The 21,835-nt window shown below is 44.0% G+C and overlaps 1 long non-coding RNA gene across 3 annotated transcripts; it reads right to left on the reverse strand.

The window, feature by feature from the left end:
• Window positions 1-8: 8 nt before the first annotated feature.
• LOC113935008 lies at window positions 9-5,684 on the reverse strand. Of its 3 annotated transcripts, XR_003523853.1 has the most exons (6): window positions 5,142-5,223; window positions 4,639-4,788; window positions 4,084-4,165; window positions 1,678-1,791; window positions 1,126-1,192; window positions 9-502 (listed from the first exon to the last, which is right to left on the reverse strand). It is a non-coding gene; the product is annotated as an uncharacterized LOC113935008 (long non-coding RNA). The 3 variants fall into 3 exon arrangements; XR_003523854.1 differs by lacking the exons at window positions 4,639-4,788; window positions 5,142-5,223 and adding an exon at window positions 5,549-5,684; XR_003523852.1 differs by lacking the exon at window positions 5,142-5,223 and having other exon boundaries at window positions 4,639-4,954.
• Window positions 5,685-21,835: the final 16,151 nt, after the last annotated feature.

A 21,835-nucleotide genomic window follows, 5' to 3' on the forward strand; every position in this document is an offset into this window, starting at 1 on the left:
ACTGATAATTGGAAAGGAACCTAAAAGTTGACTAGCACAAACCTTTAAGTTTACAGGTGTGGAAAGGGAGACTCGGAGAAGGGGCATGACTTAGCTGAGGCTGCCTGTCGGCTTAGAGGTAGACACAGGTTAGAATCCCAGTCACTTGGCTCTCCTTCTAAGCTCCTGAAATGATGCTGCTGGTTCCCCCAAAGGAACATTAAGCTACTGAGATGAGTTTAGGTAGAATTTAAACCTCTTGTTTCTTTTTTATAGCCTTGACAGTTTTTTCCAGTGACTTAACTCTGGGAAAGAAAAACAACAACAACAACAACTGGGAATTAAAATTTTCCGTGTACCCACTACAGTGTATTCAAGTGTGAAGTGGGACAAAATGAAGAATGGGTTAGACTTGGATGCTGTGTGGGGAAATTCCTTGACACTTGAGCATTTTGGATTATTCAGGAAATTCCTCAGAGACTTGGCTTTCCTCTGTATTGTTGTCCTTGGATCCACCATGAGGCTAGGGAAAGAAACAGGATGCACACTAATTATTTACAACAATCTTCCAGGGGGACAGGAGTTTGTCCTCTGTGGACAGATTCTGAGATCCCAGCCCTTCTGCATCTCCACCTGAGGGAGGCTGGGCTCTGACAGGTTAGCCCTGGAGCAGAGGAATCCTCAAGGCAGGACATCTACAGAGAAGGGTAATTATAATCTTCAGACAGAATAGGGTTATGCTTAATTAACACAGTTGCTGTGTTCCCGAGGGGTGGACATTTGCACAAGTTTTTCTGTAGATAAAGAGAAAGCAGACATTTCTGAGTCTAGGAGGATGTCTGGAAGTGTTTCTTGGGCCTATTGTTTTAAAAGAGGCTGTGTGGCTAAATGCCAATAAAGGAGTTCAGCCCTGACCTTCCATCTGGTGGGGAAGGAGAAAAAAGTTGCCATTTCTCCAGAGTTTATCACGTTCTTGGTATGCATGGTAGTGGATACTTGACCTTCACCATCTCTTCCAATCCCTACAACAATGCTGTCCGTTAGGTATGAGAGTTCTTATTTCACAGACAGAGCCACAGGCACAGAGAGAAGGGGACGAGCTGAGGCCACAGAGCTGGTAAACAGGTCAAAGCCGTAAAGCCTTACCTATTCCCTTGGCTTCCAAGATGGCCAACATGCATTTCCTCATGCTTTCTTCCTTTCCCTCTAAATTCTGTGAGTAAACCAAAGAAAGCATTTAGTATGGCTAAAGTGGCATTCTACTTGTTTTTGTTTACTTGTTTGTCAAAGGGTATAAACCCATTTTGTGTTTTCCTACCCTAGGCAAAATCGGCCCCATCCTTCACATCTCAGCCAAAGGCTACCTCCTCGGGAATTTTTCAGTTCCCGGTGGGCTAGGTTTCTGCTCTCTTAAACCTTCAGGTCATTCTGTGTTTACAAATTTTATATTTGTTTCAGGCCTGCTCTGAATTCTTAGGGTCTCGCATCCAGCAGAGACTCAACAAATGCTAGCTGCTATGAATTCAGGCTGACCTGAGCAGGGAAGGGGCACGCTGAGCACAGTTATATAGAGTTCTCGTGGGATTCAGCTCCTCTGAGATGCTCCTTCTTCCTGCAGCCACCAGATTCAAGTGACATATCCATATCTCAGTAGAAATGTGGCCCAAAGCTAAGGCCCAAGTCCTAAGAGGCACTTACCTAGTTCCTACACTGTTCCTGGTCAGTAAGGCTCTGCTCCTCCATGCTCCGTGCTGCCTGGCCAGTCTCCAGTCCAAAATCCTTCTTAGGTCTCAAGGTTTCGGTTCCCCTTCCCTAAAGAGAGCTAGGTTTGGTGCCTGGCACAACATTCCCCATGTTCTCTCTGAATAAAGCTAAATTAATAGCATTTGCCTTTTATTAATCCCTCCTTTTTAATATATTATTAAATTTTCTTGCTATCTGTGAGGTAGTTTTATACCCCTTTTTACATATGGGAAAACTGAACATGGCTGAGGTTAAATAATGTGTGGAAGTACACACCCTGACCAGAGCAGGGACTCAAACTGAGGACATTTGACTCCAAATCTCATGTTTTCCTCACTTGGGAGCAAGGACCATATCTTATGCACTTTGTAACCTACGTAGTGCTTCATAAAGAGTATGTACTAACACTTAGTGAATGGAATGAAAGGCCTTTCCAACTGATAAAAACCAGCAGCACAAATCACACCCAAGAAGCACCATAGGAGGTAATTCAATAGGAAGGGGATTGTGGACCAGGGCTTAACAGCATCCACTTTTTGTGTATCTACTGATAACCTTCTGGGGCCAGTAAACTTTTCAGCGATAATTCCAAAAAGGAGCGTTTCAAATTCCAACAGGACTATAAACTTTATCTGTGAGCTTCAGGTTGGGAAATTGTTTTCCTAAAATATCTGCACCTCACACTGAAATTCTTCCATTCTTTATATTTTGATTTCTTCTTTCTCTTTTACGGATTCATTAAGGAAATATTTATTGAGGGTCTACTCTGTGCCGACCACAATTCCAGGCACTTTAATCACATCTCATTTTCTCCCTTCATCCATCCATGCATTCATTCCTTTATGAAGTCACTTATTATTTAACTTTGTATAAGGCATGGAATTTCACTTGTTCTACATTTTTACTGAAATATCTCTGGGGTAATTAGGGAAGAAGGTAAGTATCCTAGGGACAGTTTTCCCAACCAGCTCCAAGTACCTGCCCCATTGGGGTGCTGTGTTCTAAATGCATAGAGCAGTGAGAGTTGAGTTTCAGTCAGTCCTTTTACTTGGTGTGTGATGTGGGGAAATCACCCCTTCAGGAGCCTAAGTTTTATCCTTTACAAAATGAGGATTGCACCACTTACTGCATAGGGTTATGGGAACTCAAGTAAAAGTGTGTAGCAAAGCGCCCAGTGTGTCAGCATGGGAGCTCTCAATAGATTGATAGTGTTAGTCCCCAAGCAGCTTTCTTTCTGCCAACACCACCAGGCAGGCAGCTTGCAGAAGCATCTTGATAGTTTTGGGCAGCATGTGATCTCCCCTGGTCACCTCAGGGAGGCCACAAGGAAGGGAGGGTTACATTCGGGCAAAGACAGTCCAATTGCAGCCTTTGTCTTTATCAGCCTGAGCAGCAGCACAGACTTGGGGCACAGGCAGTGACATTCCAATTCCCTGACTGGACACTCAAGGGAAGAAGGGATTCTTGGAAAGAGATGAGGGGTGGGAGGGGGCTGATTGGCTGCCCTGCAGCTTTTTCTGCTTCCCTTGCATTTCCCTTTTGGTAGTTGCCTGTTTCCAAGGCCTCCTCAGGAGAGGAGCAGAGCTGCTTTTGTTTTGTGATTCTGAGGAACAGGTCGGGACTGGCTAGGCTGGCAGGGAGGGAGGGAGGGGTGTGATTTGGTCCCATGCCCCTGCCTGAGTGGTGCATTTCTTGCCCTCACAGGAAACCCTGTGGCTTCCACATACATGGAGGTGGGCAAACTCCCAGATGTCTAGGACTCAGAATGGAGTTTTCAGGAGAAGCAAGGCCTTCCTGCCTTTCAAAGCTCCCATCTTGTTTTCCAGTTCAGTGCACAGCAGAGTGGGTGCTAAGAATGTTTACTGAATGAATGCAAGAGCCCTCACCGGGGAAAAGTCACAAGAAAGTAATCACTTCAACCAGTGCCAGACATAATTGCGGCTTCCCTCTGGGGTAGTCTGAGGTTGAATATGTGTTCATTTAGTTATAAACTCACCAACAAACAAGTTTAACAAACCATGAGCAGTGCACTCTGTCCCTGCCCTCAATGAGCTAACAACCCAAGTATCTCCAAGGAGTGGTCACTTTGTAATTGTGTACTGGAAACCTGCAATCAAAGGAAACCTCCAGTGATGAGAACATCTTTGTCTTCCGCATGGCCTGGGCCACTCATCCTCTGGAGCTCGAAGCTCTCATACTCTCCGTAGGTCTGTGGGATAGGAGGTGGAGGAACCTGATCTTTCTTGATCCCGCCAAAACGAGGCATAAAATCTCAACTCTGCTAGTCTCTGTGTGATCTTAGAACAACTTTATTGAGTCTCAGTTTGTCCATCCACAAGGAGAGACAGTAATATTACCTACCTCGTAGCTTTCAGGTAAAGATGGACGAGTAATGTCTAAGAGGTGCCTTGTAAAATGCACTGTTACATGTCCGTTGTTAGCACTAGGGTAAACCAAACAAACAAAAGAAAAAAATCTCGAATCTGGGACCATTTGTGGAAACTGCCCTTTATAGACTGAATGACCTTGGGCAAGTTACATGAAATCGCAGCGCCTCGCATTTCTCTTTCGTAAATGTGAGGCCATATAGCCTCCTTCAGAGGGTTGCCAGAATTAAGGCAGTGACACGCCCAGCACCTAGTCGGGCACACAAATGGCGCCCGGTAAGTGGTTCTCTCCCCGCATCATCCCGGGACCTCCCAGGGAGGGCCGAGTGACAAGAATTTTCCAAGCCTGCCCCTACACCCCACCCCAGCGCCTCCTGCACTGCCCCTTCCTTGCCGCGCCACTCCCACAGCTCGCTGATGTGCAGACTTGGGAGAAACTTGGGGAAGTCGGAGCAAGCCGCGGGGCCCGCACCCGCCCCGCCGCGCACGCGCGCTTCGGCTGTCGCCCGGAGCAGCGCCTGCTAGTTACCTTTCACCTAGTTCGCCCGGCCAGCAGCGCGGGGTAACTCGAGGGCAGACGCTGAGCCAGACGCTGAGCCGTGTGCGCCTGCGCCTAGCTCGCTCCCGGCTCCGGCAGGGCGTCCAGAGCGCTTATTTTCTTAGTGGTTTCCGTTACCCTCTGAAATAAAGGGTGTGGGCCTTGCGGATATGCCCTAATTTCTGGGTCTGGCTGGACACAATCTCAGGTCTGGCGGGGCGACCATGGCCCTCTGAGCCGTCACCCCCACACATCCCTACGTCCCGGACCCCCCGTTACTTCTCGTTCCCCGTTTCCCCATCGGTTGACTTCACCCCCTTCTCCCACAGCTGGCCCCTATTCAGCGATGCCACCTCCCCACATCCTCTTCCCTCAGAAGGCGGTTAGGAAAGGAGCCCCGGGCTTCCGAAGGAAGCACACGCTCACGGAAAAGCCACGTGGGCGCAAAGTTACAAGCTCTTATTTCTGCAAGGGAGGGGCCCCGACCTAACTACCAGGTTTGAAGAGAAAAGGAGCACATTCTCTTATTTTTTTTTTCTCTTTCCAAACGGCTACATTGAAGATCGCCGAGGCTGCAGGGCGCCTCGGGGTTACTGCCGGGCACGGGGCGGGGCGAGCGCAGCGGCGCTGGGGGAGGGAAGGGCCTCCGCGCGCTCAGAAACCACACTCGTCCAGACGCTTTCAGCGGTACGGCGGGGGTGTCAGGGCCTAACCACACCCCCCCCCGGGACGCTTTTCAGGGGTCCTTGTTATCTCTTCTCCAGGGGTCCTCCCTCCCCTGACGTTCCACCCATGGGGGGCGGGGAACATGGTCTAGGAGGAGGAATAAGAACCAGATGTGTGCAAAATGTACGTCTTCTGCCTGTGGCCTGTCCCACTCTCTTCCCACTTTGATTCGTACCGTTAACAACCCCAAACGAGTCAAGGCCGGCCTCAGTTCGCCCAGGTTCTGCCGCCGATTGGAGTGAGACGGATTAAGTCCTTTGCTCTCTGCAGGATCACTGCACCTTCTGTTAGATGAAGGGGTTAGTCTAGATGATCCCCCAGGCCCTTCAGCATTAAAGTTAGGTGACGAATCCTGAGATTTTCAGTTTCACAATGTCAGGTCTCCTCCATTTCATACACAGCCAGGAGGGAAGACTGTTAAAGAGAATTACCATCAAAGTTACAAGATTGTTCATGATGGGACGTTTTGAGGTTTTCTAGGTTTCTTTGAAAGGTTTTGTTACTGTTTCAAGACATTAACATTTAAGGTTAAGTATGAAGGTTTTTCCCCAATAGACTAGTAAACTTGAGGGCACCCACCCCAAATTATATTTCTTTGACTCTGCCATTGCCCCCAGCACAGTGTATCAGTCAGCCAGTTGGCGCAGATTTGTTCTAAATAATAAAAGAAAATTTGTGACTAGTGGGGATAGGGTTCCAATGCTTTCATTTTGATACGAATAGATTTTTAAAACTCATGAGAATAAATGTATCATGTGAGGAAAAAAATGTGAAGGCTGAATATAGAGAAATCACTTAGAATGATGTTAATCTGGGGGCACCTGGGTGGCTCAGTCAGTTGGGTGTCCAACTCTTGATCTCCACTGGGGTCATGATCTCAGGGTTGTGGGATTGTGCACCAAGTTGGGCTCCATGCTCAGTGTGAGTCTGCTTGAGATTCTTTCTCTCCTTCTGCCCCCAATCCCTCTCAATAAATAAATAAATAAATAAAATCTTAAAAAAGAAAAGAGTGATGTTAATCTGATAAATCCTAAATGAGTCTGTATGTTTGGAGATTAGTATAAAATCCTGCACTTAGTTTAAAAAAATCTGACATACTTTATGAGTGGAATGGAAATAAGGTATCAATGAATGCTGAGCTTCTTTACATTTCTATTTTATGTAATCTTTATGATGAATATGTGAGTTAAGTGAGTACAAAATTATGGTTTCCATTTTGCACAGGAAGAAACTGTAGCTAAGAGAGATTGAACATCTGGAGACACAGCTAGCATATGATTAAATTGAATCCAGGGTTTCTAAGGCCAGGCCTTCTTTAGGAGGGTGCCTTCCAATAATGTGCGCATGCTCGTATATACAGGCTTGCTTGGAGATGGGGGAGATGGAGCAATGCAGAGATCAGATTTTCTGGAGGTGGGAGAGTGGGTGGGCATTTATAACTATTATTGTTATTATCACAGCTAATATTTATTGAACTTTACAGTATTCCAGGTACTGGGTTAGCCCTTTGCATGCATTAGTTCTTTTAATTCTTCTAACAACTTCATAAGGTAAATGATATTATTGTCTCTTTTAGAGCAATTGAGGAAACTGGGGCCTAAAAAAGAAGTGAATTGTCCAAGTTCTCACAGGAAGTGGTAAAACAAGGATTCACCCTAGGACTAACTCCAGAGCTCAAGGAAGAACTTTGTTTTAGGTGTTTCTGTTGGCTGAAAACTCAGAATGAATCAGCAATGAAATGTAGGTTCAAGGAGCCAAAGGGACCTCAGGTTGTACCACTAGAAATCCAGGGTAAAAAATGAAGTGGAGGGTCCTGCTCTCCTGTGTGCTGGTCAGATCCCACCTGGAAGCCTGGGCTCAGGTCTGGGCATCATATCATGGACCCTTACCAAGATGGCAGCCAGGAATATTCTATCCAAGATGAAGAGTCCAGGGAGGAGCTGCATTTGGCTCCTCTGATCTCTGCCATCACCTTGGAACCCTTTAGATTCCCAAGGCCAACACAACATATGAGGCAGTGTGGTGTGAAAACAGCAAAGGATTCCAAGTCAGACCTACGTGGTCTTGACTCTGCTCATCCCTTCCCAGCTACATGACCGTGGGTACATTTCCTTAACTGCTCTGAGTCTCAGTTTTCCCAGTTATAAAATAGGGAGAGTCAGATGTACCTTGCAGTATTGATGTGAGGGCTAGTGGAGAAAATGCGCATTTACTAACCATCCTCACCCTGTTTCCTATCCTCATATGAACTCAGAGCCAGGATGAGTTTAATCTTTGACCAATAATTTAATGAAGTCCTCAAAAAGGATAATGTCACATCTTCAGCAAGGGCTTTGTATGGCAGAAGTTTAGCCAGGTTTTAAAAAAAGTTGTGGGCTGGAGAGAGCCCAGTGGGTTTGTCTGCATAATGAAACAAGAGGAATTTGGAGTCTGAGGCAATCTGGGAGGGAAAGCTTGAGGAGGAGTGATAGTAGGGAAAAAGGAAGAGAGAGCAGGATTAAGGAACCTGGCAGGAGGCCCAATCCAAACATGTGGACATGGTCAAAGACCTTATAAAGAACAGGGATGACTGATACTGAATTTAAAATTGACTGGATTGTTGTAATGTAAATCCTGTCTTTCCCCCAAAGGTTCAGTAAAGGTTGCTACACACATGAATGCCTTGATAGGTTTTGGGGATGTTAATTTGAGCTAAACATCTGTGGGACACAGTCACACAATTTATTGCAGAACAACAAAACAATCCCAAACAGAATAATTCTGAAGAAGCTGGTGTTTAGAGCCTGAGCTAATCAAGAAATGTAAGGAACCTTGGGAATTCAAAGAACTCTTGGGAAGGTTACTAAGGTTTTCTCTAATCCATGGAAAGGGAGATCTAAGCCACTCATTATCTGCATCTGAAGGGTCAGTATAACTCCAGATGACATCTGAATTTTAGATATAAAGAACCTAGTACAGAGCAGATACTTTTAAAAGTAGGTAATTTTTAAAATTCAATTTATCTAATCCTCATATTGCTTTTCTGTGCACTAGGAACTGTTCTAAGCCCTTTAAATATATTGTAGTTTCAATTCTCATTACCATTCTGTATGTACCAGTTACCCTATTTAAAGATGCATACACTGAGTCACAGAGAAAGTAAGTAATTTGCCCCGGGTACCACAGCTAGCAAGTACCACACCATCTGCCTGGATGCAGATACAGGCAAATCTGTATACTAGCTTGCAACTATTACCATCTATCCAACTGTAATGGAGATCACTCTGCACTGTCAAGCTGAGGCAAGGGTGCTCCCATTCTTCCATGCGTAGGCACGATTGTAAGCTCATTGACCACTGATGATAGAAAAGCTTCTGCCAGACCAGGAAGTTATTAGAGGAAGAAGAAGCAGAGATGTTGCTTCGAGTCTGAAGGCTTTCTGCCCACGGATGAAAGAACAGGTTTGGTGTGATTAAGGAAGACCCCTGTCCCCTGGCTGTTTCCCATTATGGGAAATTCTCTCAAGGAGATAGCACTTTGCAGTAAGTGATTGCTTTCCTGCTGGTTGAGATGCGCTGAACGATAGAGAAGTAAGAGCGACTTTGAGGAATGGAATACCTAAGATGGCTGGAAGGCAACTTATGGGCTCTAAGAGGACATACGAGAGGGTGCTGCAGGTGTGAGCTGCAGAGCAACAGTGAGACACCAAGGATACAGGGTCCTCTGAAGCCCAGGGAAGCTGTAGCTTAGTTGCTAGGGGCACCGCACTGCCCTGCCCACTCCTAGCCCACATCATCATTCCAGTTCCCCCAAGAGACCTCAGGTGGGGTCTTAAGGCCTTTAAGAAATGTCAGGGACCATAGAATTGTCCTGGAGGGAAAAACATTATTAAAACCAAGGGTATGCTTGGCAGAGATTGCCCCCAAAAATCCCTTTGTGGGAACTTGTGGCCATAGGTTGACATTGATTGGAGGAGCCGAAGAAAGGTAGCATGGTCAGACAGACCCTGGTGTGGATTCTCCTGTTCATTACTTCTTTACTTACTTTTTAAAAAAGGATTTTATTTATTTATTTTAGAGAGAGAGAGTGAAAGCTGGTGGAGAGGCAGATAGAGAAGGAGAGGCAGACTCCCTGCTGAGCAGGGAGCCCGATGTGGGGCTCGATCCCAGGACCCTGGGATCATGACCTGAGCCAAAGGCAGACCCTTAACCAACTGAGCCACCCAGGTGCCCCTCTCCTATTAATTACTTCTTTAAACCTCAGTTTTCTCAAGTATAAAAATGAAAATCATGACACTTATTTCACAGTGTTATTTATAAGATAAAATGAGATGGCACAGGTGAGCGTGCTTTGAAACTCTAAATTATATATACTACAGAAATGTTATTTGTATTGCTAAGAAAAGTGGCATTTGGGACATTGTTCATAATCAGTCAACTCAATTTCCAAGTGTGTTTTAGTAGTGAAGGTCCATCCTCATCCCAAAAGAGAAAGCAGTATCCCATCGTCAAAACAGAAAAGAACACTTCTGTTTGTTATTTGTATGCATCAGCTGGACCACTGTCATATGTTCCAGAATTTGTTACCCTGAATCTTTCCACCGTGCTACAAGCCAAAAGAGAGATGAGGTGAGCCAGCTGGCCACTGGGGAAAGTGCTTTCTCATCTACTAAAGTATCTTCCTCATCCATCAAAGGGTTTACCTGTGATTGGATGCTTTTTTCATTAGCTCCCCCTTTTCTTCCTCTGGCGAGTCTCTCTGTCCTTCAGTCAAATGGTAAATAATTTCCCAGCTACAGAGTGCCTTCTCCTGAGTCCTCCACTCATCCCTTCAGCTCTCCTTTAAGTCATGATGCATTTCCCCCTCACATCTTGGCACCCCTCAGCTCCCAAATAAAGATATTTAATAGCCATTCCCGCTCTATAACAAGAAATCAATATACTAAAGGAAAATATAGATTTTGGGGGTGGAACAAAAAGGTTCTAGGAAGCAGAACATCTGTCACCTTAAGAAGTTGTGCCAAAGTTTCTCATAAATGAGACAATGAGTTCATTAGCGTTTTCCCTTGACTTCCTTTCACTTCATGGACATTTAAGGTAAAAGCCTATGACTATTTGCATTGTATACATTGCTGTATTCAGAGTTAGCAAATACATTTGTGAGATATACAGGAATTTAAAAATACACAACTCGGAAGCATCAGTTATGAAGGCATCATCATCAGAAGACAAATTAATTGTAATCAGTATGTAAAGTCTGTGGGCCTGAGGAGAAGAATTTTTTTTTTAAATTTAAAGTTGACATAAACAAAGTGTATAAACTGACAAACACTCAAAGCAGCTAATATAGTTACTTTATTCTTTATTTTGGTGAGACGGCTCCTACTACTGCCTCAATATCCACCTCACTCTTGTCTTCCATCCACAGCCAGATTTAATAATAGCTATAATTATTGAACATTTGTTGTCTTTTTTTTTTAAAGATTTTATTTATTTATTTGAGAGAGAGAAAATGAGATAGAGAGAGAGAGCATGAGAGGGGGGAGGGTCCAAGGGAGAAGCAGACACCCTGCCGAGCAGGGAGCCCGATGCGGGACTCGATCCCGGGACTCCAGGATCATGACCTGAGCCGAAGGCAATCGCCTAACCCACTGAGCCACCCAGGCGCCCGAACATTTGTTGTCTTTTGAGCATTGGGCTTATCATCTTATATAGTTTATCTCATTTAATCCTCATACTATTACCCAATAACAATAATTAACACAAACTTATTTTTTCAGTCTTATTTTCACGAGGAAGTGGAAGCCAGGGGATATTAAGTGATTTGCTCAATAGCACCATTTTAATAAATAGCCAGGCTGGCAAGGGGACTCAGCTTGTCTGGCTCCAAAGTGTGTGCTCTGCAGCATTATTTAGATTTCCATCCCTTATTGCGGACACAAAATCTTCAGTTTTCCCCTCCATATCTGGCTTCTCTGGTCCTTGCTTCAATAAGCTACGTTTGTGATACTACTTTCCAGTTGAGCAAAACCAAGTGTTGTAGTTATAATAATAACTGTACCAGTCACATTAGAGGGTCTCCCATATGCCTGTCACAGGGCCAGACTCTCACACAATTAAATTCAGGTCCAGTGAACCTCATCCCTTCTTCATTGTCATAATGTGTTAGAGATCAGGAACAGAAACCGAAAAAAAAAAAAAGATTGGATGAATACTCAAAAGTCCTGGAATTCCTTAGTTGGAAAATTAAAATAACAGCCACTTTCTATTTACTTCACAGAGTAATTGTGAGGATTAAACTAGATAATGCATTATAATAGTGCTTTGTAAACTGGCCAAATCTCGAAAAAGTATTCTCATAAACTGTGATGACATCCAGCTGTGTGACCTTGGCCAGTTGACCTTTCTGAACCTCAGCTCATCATCTCCAGTGGGAATCGTAGTTCTTACCACTCAGGGGTGTCGTGAGGATGACGTGCTGCCTGGTCTACAACGCAGGGTGGTTGAGTCTGCATTTCACTAATGTCTTAAAGTGTGTTTTCAAGGCCACATTCTTTCCACGTTTCTCAAGCATCCCTTCTCCTCTTCCTCGTTCTCCTTTGTTGGCACTATCTTCCACTCGGACCCCTGAGTCAAGTCTGGCTTGTCTCCCCGTGCACTTGCATAGGGGGCTTGCCGGCTCACAGGAGCCCAACGATCACTTTACCTTGGGCACCCTCGTCCCTGTCGTGTGCTGCCAGCTTCCCCAGGCTCTCACCTTTTCCTTCTTTGAGATCTTATAGCCCAGTGCCGGGAATCATGTTAAAAGGCAGATTCTGATTCAGTAGGACTGGGTGCAGCCTGAGTTTGCATTTCTAACAGGCTATCAGGTAAAGTTGATGCTCCTGGCCTAGGGATGACACTTTGAAAAGCAGAAATCTGGCTTACGTGCCACCCCAGAAATCACCCGACCAGGATGGCTCTGAGCCTGCTGTCTTCGCAGCAGCTTCCTGGGTCTTTGCAGAGGGGCTTTAGGCTTGTAACCCCTGGCCCTCTATGACAGAGACCCCTATGTCTTTTCTACCCCTTTCTCTGTGGTGGTGATAGGGCCTCTCCTCTCCATCTTTAGCTGGGTACCTGGCCACCTGGAATAAAGGCAACATGTCCTAGTACCTTCTGGCTATGTACGGCCAGGGGACGACATTCAGGATGTGAGCAGAAGTGGTGTGTACTACTTTGGGGAAGTATCTTTAAAGGGAGAAGATAAGCTTTCCCTTGCCTTTCTTCTTTCCTGTTGGTGGCAATATAGTTATGGTGGCCAAAGTGCAACGGTCACCTTATGCCATGAGGTTGGCTTGGCATGCCCCTGACACCTGCCCCCATAATGACTAAGTCCAGACTTCTTCCATATGAGCAGGAAATGCCAGCCTTGCTTGTTTAGGACACTGATATTTGGGTTCTCTGTTTCTTACAGTTTAATCCTAATAGGTCCTGCTCACCACGCAACTCCTCTCCTGCCCAGACTCTGAGATGGACGATCGTTTCAGCCCCCTCTACGCTCTGCAGGACTCATTTCTCCAGCCCAGAGGTCTACTCAGTTTCTCTTTTCTGCTTAACTGTTTCCCCTTCCTAAACCCTGTGTCAGTGCTCCTTTAGGAATCTCCTGGTGGTTTTGTTTGAAATGTAGTCGGCTGGGCCCAGGCTGGAGTTTTTGGGGTCTGCATTTTAATATATAGCTTCAGTGATTTTGATACAGGTGGTTTATGGACCAAATATTGATAATAAACACTGCCCAAGTTTTGTTTTATTTTGCTAATTTATAAAATTATGAACTATTTCAATCACACAGAAAAACAAAACGAATAATATAAGAAACACCTTAGTACCTACAACCTACCTTTGTCAAGTTTTGCTTACTTTGGCTGTTGTAAAGTATTCCACACTATATGAATAACTCCAAATTAATCTATTCTTTTGTTGATGGACAGTTTTTTTCCAAATTTTGGCTGTTACAAATAATTCTGGAATGAACACCCTTGAATATGGCTCCTTGTGCACACTTGGGGGATTTAAAATACACTCTACGTGAAGTTTACCACTTTCATCACAATTATACAAGGCACTTTTTAGATGTGGTTTCACCTCGACATCTTCTGACAACTCTCAGGGGCTGCACGAAGGGGTCGGGAACCTCCACAGAACCTTTCTAGCACCAGCTCTTCTTCCTCCAATTGTTTTTGTCACTGATCGGCATGTTCTTTCTCTGTACCATATATTCACGTGTCTCTATAATTCACACTGAAAACAATGGGTATGATGGACATTGCTAGTTTCTAACTCATATCCATTCATTCTTTTATTATTATTATTATTATTACCAAAATGTCAGTTTTGTTTGGAATATGCCCAGTTTTAGAAAAAAACACATTACTATACTCTCTATCTCCCATGCAGCCAATGGGGGATGGGGTGGGGTCACAGTGGGGGACTCTGGCCAGTGAGGCTACATGGAAATCTATGGGGGAGTCTGCTGGCAATCCTGAAGTCTTGTTCTCTTGATACCTGTGCTGTGCCTTTCTCCTCCTCCTTTTTCTCCTCCTCCTTCTTCTTGTTTTGGTATGAAACTCTGAGAGGCTGGAAGTAGAGTCCCCACCTTGAACTATGGGACTGAGGCCACACATGGAGTCTGTTGAAGCAAAAAGACAGGGGGACCCTGAGTACTCGATGGCATCAGAGAGCCTCCATACAACCCCAAGTACCCCTTCTGAGGCTTCCACTTATACAAGAGGAAGAAGCTGTATTTGGGATTAAGCCTTTGTGGTCAGGTTTCTGTGCAAATACGATCCCTAAATGACACTAAGACTTTCACTTCAGTTATTTGTGTTGCCCTTTCTTTTAGTCCTTTATGGACTGGAGCTTTTTCCTCCAACACAACGGGTTCTTGGAGTGTACTGCTCTGAATATAGGTGATGAGAGGTGGAAGGTTTGGACTAATTAAGTCAAATTTGATCTTTAAGATGGTAAATTCCAGGCAATTTGAGGCCACTCCAAATCCATTTAATTGAATAATTCAGATTTTCTGCCACAAGAGAATTTAATTTTTACCTTAATCGGATTGCTAGAAAATTGCTCTGGCTAAGAGTGCAAATGAGTTATCACATGTGAAATACCATAAACACCACCTTTATAAACTTAGGCTTCTGTGTACTTGAGTTTTAAATGGTAATATGAACCCTAACATTTAAAGTAAGATCTAATATAATAATTCCTTCGAAATTAGTGTTCATTCCTGGGGTTGGAAATTCAAACGATATAGAAAGAGATTTTGATAGTTTTGCCGAGATGTATCCAAAGAAACTGGACTGTTTTGAATATTGTGCATTAGTTTTCATTGACATTTCATTTGGATCCTATCAGCATCTTCCCGATAAGTGCACACTTATTTTATGCTTGGCTTCAGTAATGCTGAGCTATTGCTACCTCACAGGAGGGCTTTGCAGAAACACTAATGAATATGATTGTTATGCACTTTACAAATATAAAGTGCTACCAAAATGCACCAAATGATAATATGACATCATCTAGGCTGAAAGTTGTATCTACTGTTCGATGCAAGTCTAGAAGAGGTATTGAAATATTACAAAATAGTCATCTAGCTATTTCAGTGGATACCCAAAGCTAAAAATCTGGATCATTGTGGAAGCACCAGAGATAATAGATAATATTAATTTTTCACTTTTAATTGTTATTTTTCTTGGTGCTTTGGGATAATTTTACCTCTGATTTAAACAATAATTCACTGAGGAGTATCAGGTTCATATTTATAGTACAGTCTTTCATACGGAATGAATTACACTATTATAAATGAATGAATAGTTTAAAATTAGTAATAGGTTCTAGAGTAACTATTATTTATGAAAACTTAAAAAAATTAAAATTTACCTTAAGAAACAGAAATTAGGGCCTGATCTCCCTCCAAATAAGGCATTCTTTGCTTTCCCAGCAACACAGCTCATTCATTAATTCAATAACTCTTTTGATGACTCTATAGGCCAGGCATGGGGACAGGAACTAGGGAGTGGCAGTGTGGGCCTTAAGTGGCACAACATATATGAAAACATCCTGTCCACTCTTGTTTTTGTTGCTGTCAAAGAGACCTAATAACAGAAGGGCCTCAGAGAAATAGAGAAGGCAGTCTAGAATAAGGACAAGATGGAAATAATGCCAGTGTGTTCTGATAAAGGCTTGGAAATGGAAGGTGAGAACTTGGGGATTGCTCCCTAGAACAGTGGACAAATCACTGCAGAGCCTTAGTGAGAGAAGTGAGGCCAGGGAGAAATACAACTGTAATACTCAAGGGGATGGAGGATTTGGGATCATGAATCGGAGATGAATTTCCAACAGGTACGGTTTGAGGACATGTTTGCCCCAGTGACCACTTGGTTTGATCAAGAGGACTTTAAGCTCACCGTGGAGGGGGAGGGGAAAGATGCCTTGATAAACCTGTTAAACAAGTTACCATGGAGTAGGTATAGCATTGAGAGAAGAAAAAATGTGTGGGAGTTGCCCAGTGAGTCACATGAGAAAATAATTGGGGAGGGTGTTGGAAACAATACTTAGAGCTTCATATATGTATATGTCAGTGGGCTGTGCATCGGTGATAAACAACGTGCACTTGACCTGATAACAGAGGACAGTAAATACAGTCTCTTAAAGTTCATTGAGCTGTGGCAGTATGGGAATCAACGTGCTCAATGCTGGTCCCTATTTCATCAGATGAAAGGTCTTCTATGATACAGAATATGAATCACCTAGCATGGTGCCTCGCACAGGGCAGTTATTATTTGAAAAAGAAGAAATAGCTTTAGAGCCCTTGTATATTCCTGATCTTCTCTTCACCTCTACTCCCATCTCTTTAAATGCACTATTATCTATCCGGTTTTGCAAGCCTAGAAACCTAGCACCCTCCTGCCTTTTCAAAGCAAACACCAAATCTTGTTGACACCCATGCTACCCATCCATTTCTGTGTCTCTCCCCTTTATTACACTGACATCATCTCTGGGTCTAGTCCAGTAGTTTCCTAGTGAGTCTCCCCAATTCCATTCTTACTTCACTCCCATCCATTCCTCACCAGGCAGTCAGGGCCTTCGTTTTAAAACAAAATCCGTTCACGTATCCTCCTATGTAAAACCCACCCACTTTTTCCCATCACTCAGGGTAAAGACAAAGACAACCCTTAAACACAGCCTCCAGTGCCCACATGTTCTTGCCTCCACTGGCCTCTCCAGCCTCATCTCTCTGTCCTTGGCCATCAACTTTCAGCTCCTAGAATATAACAGGCTCCCTCTTGCTTTAAGATCTTTGAAGACATTACTTTGTTTGCTTGAAAAGCTTTCCTCTGTCATTTTTGCCTAGTTCATTCCTACTCATCCTTCAGAGCTCAGTTTACCTGTTGATTTTCTCTGGGAAAGCCCTCCCTGACCACCAGTACTAAGGGAGTTCTCCCAGTATACAGAGTTGTAGGATCCCTGGGATCATGACCTGAGCCGACTGAGCCACCCAGGCACCCCTATATCTGATTTAAAGAATAGATGTAAAAAACCCTTTATGGTACAGAATGTTGATATGGGAGCTGCTGTCGGGGGAGGGGAGGCAAGGAGTATAAAAGAACTCTGAACTTTCAACTCAATTTTGCTATAAATCTAAAACTTCTAAAAAAATAAAGACTATTAAATTTTTTTTAAGTATTATGGAAAATTCCAAATGTATACAAAATTAAGGAGAATAGTATATTGGATCCCCAGGGAGCTACCGCCTTAGATCTTAGTATCATTTGGGGGCACCTGGATGGATCATTTGGTTGGGCGTTTGATTCTTGATCTCAGCTCCGGTCTTGATCTCAGGGTTGTGAGCTAGGTGGGGAGCCTACTTAAAAAAAGAAATTAGATCTTGGTATCATTTGAGTGTTTGGGGTGACTAGTGAAATAACTTCATTTTAAATTGACTTCAGACTTCATGACTGACATAAGAGTAAAATGTCCTGTAGAAATGATAAATGAGAATTCTTTTTTAGAAAGCATACATAAGCCTTCACATTTTGGACTTTTCAGTCCCTAAAGGATCTTAGTGCGCTTTCACAGCTATCTGATTTCATTGGAACAGCAGGGCACATGCTCTTGGCTGCTTGGCTATGTCATTTGGACATCAGAATGCACTGGTTCCCTCAAGGGCATTTGAAACCAACATGAAAACCCTAATTCATTTCAATGACCACTCACCCTTACACTTCAACACTTTTAGACAAAAGCAAAGACAATTAGAAACTGTGAGCTATACAAAAAAAAAAAAAAAAAAAGCTTTGAAAACAGAATGACTAAGATGCTTAACCAAAGAAGTCAGTTCCTTGAATGTTTTGGGCTCCTGCCCAATCCCCAGGCCTTCGCACTTGCTGTCCCCCTGTCCAGATGATGCCCCCCGCTGATCTAGCGAACTCCCACATATCCTTCAGATCTCAATTTGAGTGACCTGTCCCCTGAGAAGCCGTTGGTGATCCTACTATTGCCCCGACATAGATGGCCTTCTCTGTTCCAGCGTTATCCTTTGCTAACCTCTGACCCTGTACTTGATTTACTTTTATTGTCTTTCTGTCTGTAAACTAGGTGAGAGCAGAGCCATTGAAATGTATGGAGAGGCATTATAATATAGAAATTAAACAACAACACATAAGCTTCAGAGTTTATGAGACCTGGGTTCAAATTATGACCCCAGGCCTTACTGGCTGTGAGGCCTTAGGCAACTTCTTGAATCTCACCCCTGGTTTTGTCACATTTTAAGTGAATGCACTAATACCTACATTATAGGATCATCACAAGAGTTATGAGAAATGATGAATATAAAGGCACTTAGAAGAATACCTAGAACATAGTTAATGCTCAATAAAGATGTTGAAAAAAAGAAAGAAAAGGAAAGAGAGAGCGAGAGAGAAAAAGAAAGAAAGAAAGAGAGAAAAGGACAGAGAGAGGAAGGAAGGAAGGAAGGAAGGGAGGGACGGAGGGAGGAGAGAGGAAGGAAGAGGAGTGAGTGCCCACACAGAGTAATGGAGGAAGAAAATCCCCACAACTGTTAATGGATTCTAATCTTGAGGATTGCTCTTCTCTATTTAGCTATGGCCAAATTAGAGGGGTTTTAACATTTTGAAGTTGAAATGCATATGTTGCACTGTCTTTTATGGAGAAAAACATGCTTTTCGATTCCTTTACACTGTTACCCTGAGGGGGAATGCACCATCTGCCTTTCCATTTCTCCTTATTGATTGATGTGATTTTCATCTTTCAACTACTCTTTTGTATCTTTGGGCTCATTCATTCTTGATGGGCATCTTATCTTTTATTAACATGAAAATGACATTTACTGGGCATCTACTAGTACGGAGTATTACAGCTAGCACAAATATGAAACTACGTGGTCTTTTCGGCTTTGCCCAGGAATTGGCAACATGAAGCTTACCTGAGGCAGAGGGGTGGATGAGGAGAGTCAACATGTGTAGCTCATGTACTTGGGCATCTTATTGCTGGAGCAGGGGTTCAGAATGACAGGTACTTTTATCTTTCTCAGAAAAGCTCAACTTTAAGCACCTGCTGTATGCCCAGCGCTGCAATAGACACTGCAGGGGACACTAAGGGAAGTAAGGCCTAACTCCTGCCTCCAAGCAGCTGACCACTGAGTAGGGGGAGTTAGACACTGAGCTAAGTACAAGCTAAAGAAGATGCCATAGGAAAAACACAAGGAGAGTGTGTGAGGTTTCAAAGGAGGCAAAGCACCTCTCAGGTTGGAGGTATTACAAAAGACTTTATTCATTCATCCCTGCATTCATTCAATGAAAAATATCTATGGATGCCTATTATATGTTGGGCACTAAGCTAGCTATTAAGAACAAGAGATAAGGGGCGCCTGGGTGGCTCAGTCAGTTAAGTGGCTGCCTTCAGCTCAGGTCATGATCCCAGGGTCCCGGGATTGAGCCCCACGTCGGGCTCCCTGCTCAGCGGAGAGCCTGCTTCTCCCTCTCCCTCTGCCTGCCTCTCTGCCTACTTGTACTCTCTCTCTGTCAAATAAATAAAAATCTTAAAAAAAAATCAATATCAATGATGAGAAAATAATAGCTTCCATTAAAAAAAAAGAACAAGAGATAAATGGGCCAATATTCCTAACCTCAAAGACTTCATAATAAAGTGGGAGGGACACATATGTAAACAAACTATATCATTTATCCATTCATTGATTTATTCAGCATTTACTGAGTGTCTGTTAAGTCCCAAGTTCAAGGATGAAGTAAACATGGTCCCTCTGGTAAAAAAAAAAAAAAGAACCCATGGTATAGTTCAGGAGAGAGGTGTATAAACAAAAAATTTCAATACAACGTGTTAGGTGCCATGATAGGTATGTTAAAAATTGCCAAGTCCCAAGGCAGATGGCAAAGGGGCAGTTAATTCTTTCTGGGGTCAGGGAAGGCTTTTGAGGGGAACACAACAGAGGGCTCCTGGAGGATGAAGGACTTTGCCAGGTAGTTGTAGAGAGGAGGGAGCTAGAGTGTTTGAGGCAGTTTGTACATGGGGCTGGCATAAGAAGCCAGAAGAGAGACATGTTGGGATAGAAGCCAGATCGTGGAGGGCTTTTAAGCAATTGTAGATGGAAGAAGGAATGTCAAGGTGCAATGACTGCTCAGAGGATCAGGTGACTAATTGAGCCCAGGAGGGCATGGAGGGGGTGTAGGGGGAAGAGTCACAAAGTAGGTGTTTGAGAGTCCTAAATGATGTGAAAGCATTCAGCTGAGAGAAAACAGCATTCCTCAGGGAGATGATCCCTTCTTGGATTCTGATAGATGCAAATAATGGAGAGCAGCAATTCCAGAAAGAGAAAGAGCTTAAGCCAAAGGTAGAAAGCTCACACACACATATAACTGAGGAGTAGTGAAAGCCTGTAGAAACAGCTTTTCCTGTGTGTCTAATCTCAGTTCACTCTGTGTCTGGCCCTGTGACCATGGCACAAATTAGCAGAGCAGGGATGTCCTCCATCGACTCCCTTCTCTTCAAGTGTGGGTCTTGGGGATGTAGAGGTTTTTTAAATTTTTATTTATTTATTTTTAAAAAAGATTTTATTTATTTATTAGATAGAGAGAGAGAAAGCACAAGCAGCGGGAGTGGCAGGCAGAGGGAGAAGCAGGCTCCTCGCTGAACAAGGACCCTGATGTGGGACTCGATCCCAGGTCGTTGGGATCATGACCTAAGCCAAAGGCAGACGCTTAACCAACTGAGCCACCCAGGTGCCCCTGTAGAGTTTTTTTTTTTTTTTAAGTTAAGAGATCAAACTTGGGTTAAAGGCCTCCAGATTAGTAACAACTGCTCCATGGACTGAGGGCCCTGTGACAAAAAGGGCCCCGAGGCTCCAATGTAGCAGTGACCCCTGGACCCAGCTCTTCCTTCCAGACTGATCCATATCAAGGCTTTAGGCCCTGTGTTGAGGACTGGGGAGGCCAAAAAGGAACATGCCCATTTTCTCCTTCTGAGTTTGGCACTACTGAAAAATAAGACTAGGAGTCATGCCATTAGAGAAAGAATAGACATATGGCTGGTGCTGACTCTCTGTGACTGGCTCCTCAGCTTTTCCCTGGCTGCAGTTGGTCCCAAGGGTCTTTGCCCCCACAGCTGGTGTCAGAGTCCTTAGCTGCAGGCTTTGGAACTAATTCTGAGAGCGATGGCTCCTGGCCTAGTCTCAGGTCACCCTGTTCCTAGAATGGGGCTCCATGCCAAATAACCGTCTTGCTTGAATTCTGTTTACTCCAACTGGTCCTTCTGGAGATTAAGTTTTCTACCAGAACCTTCACTCTTAAGGCAGAATTCTCTCTTTCTATCCTCCTGTGCTGCCTGTCTGGGCTGATTCCCGCCCCTAGCAGTGTGATGCTCCAATACCCGCTTCCCTCTTTCCAGGTTCCTTCTTCTTGATGAGCCCTTCCCTGACCATTTGCACTGTTCTCAGCAAGTCTCACTGGTTTTTGAGCTTCTGCCTTCCCCCCTTTGATTTGGCATATTTGGTGTTACTAGATACCCGGTTCTGACATCAGGAGGCTGATTTCTTTGAACAAGCACACTAGTGCTAGCTCATATCCAAATTAGGGCTGTCATTTGAAGGAGTCACCTGGGAAGGCTGCATTATGCGCCTAGTCCAGGGATGATGTTGTTGTTCAAGAACATTTCTGGAATTCCTCTGTTGGAATTTCATGCAGTCAACAGGGCAAGACAGGACCCTAGTCCACCACCCCCTCTCAGTTCTGCTTCCCAGTTTATTTTTGGGAACACTGAGGCTCTGGAAGCTTTTGAACCCACTGAGACCACTCATCAAATTATAGGAGGAACTGAAACCTGCCCTCTGCTTTCTTTCCACATGACTCTTCTTCAGAGCCAGCTTGCGAGCCATAGAAGAAACAATCTCATAACTCTATAGCAGTGTT

The sequence above is a fragment of the Zalophus californianus genome, chromosome 13 (genome assembly GCF_009762305.2).
Source record: "Zalophus californianus isolate mZalCal1 chromosome 13, mZalCal1.pri.v2, whole genome shotgun sequence".
NCBI classification, from domain to species: domain Eukaryota; kingdom Metazoa; phylum Chordata; class Mammalia; order Carnivora; family Otariidae; genus Zalophus; species Zalophus californianus.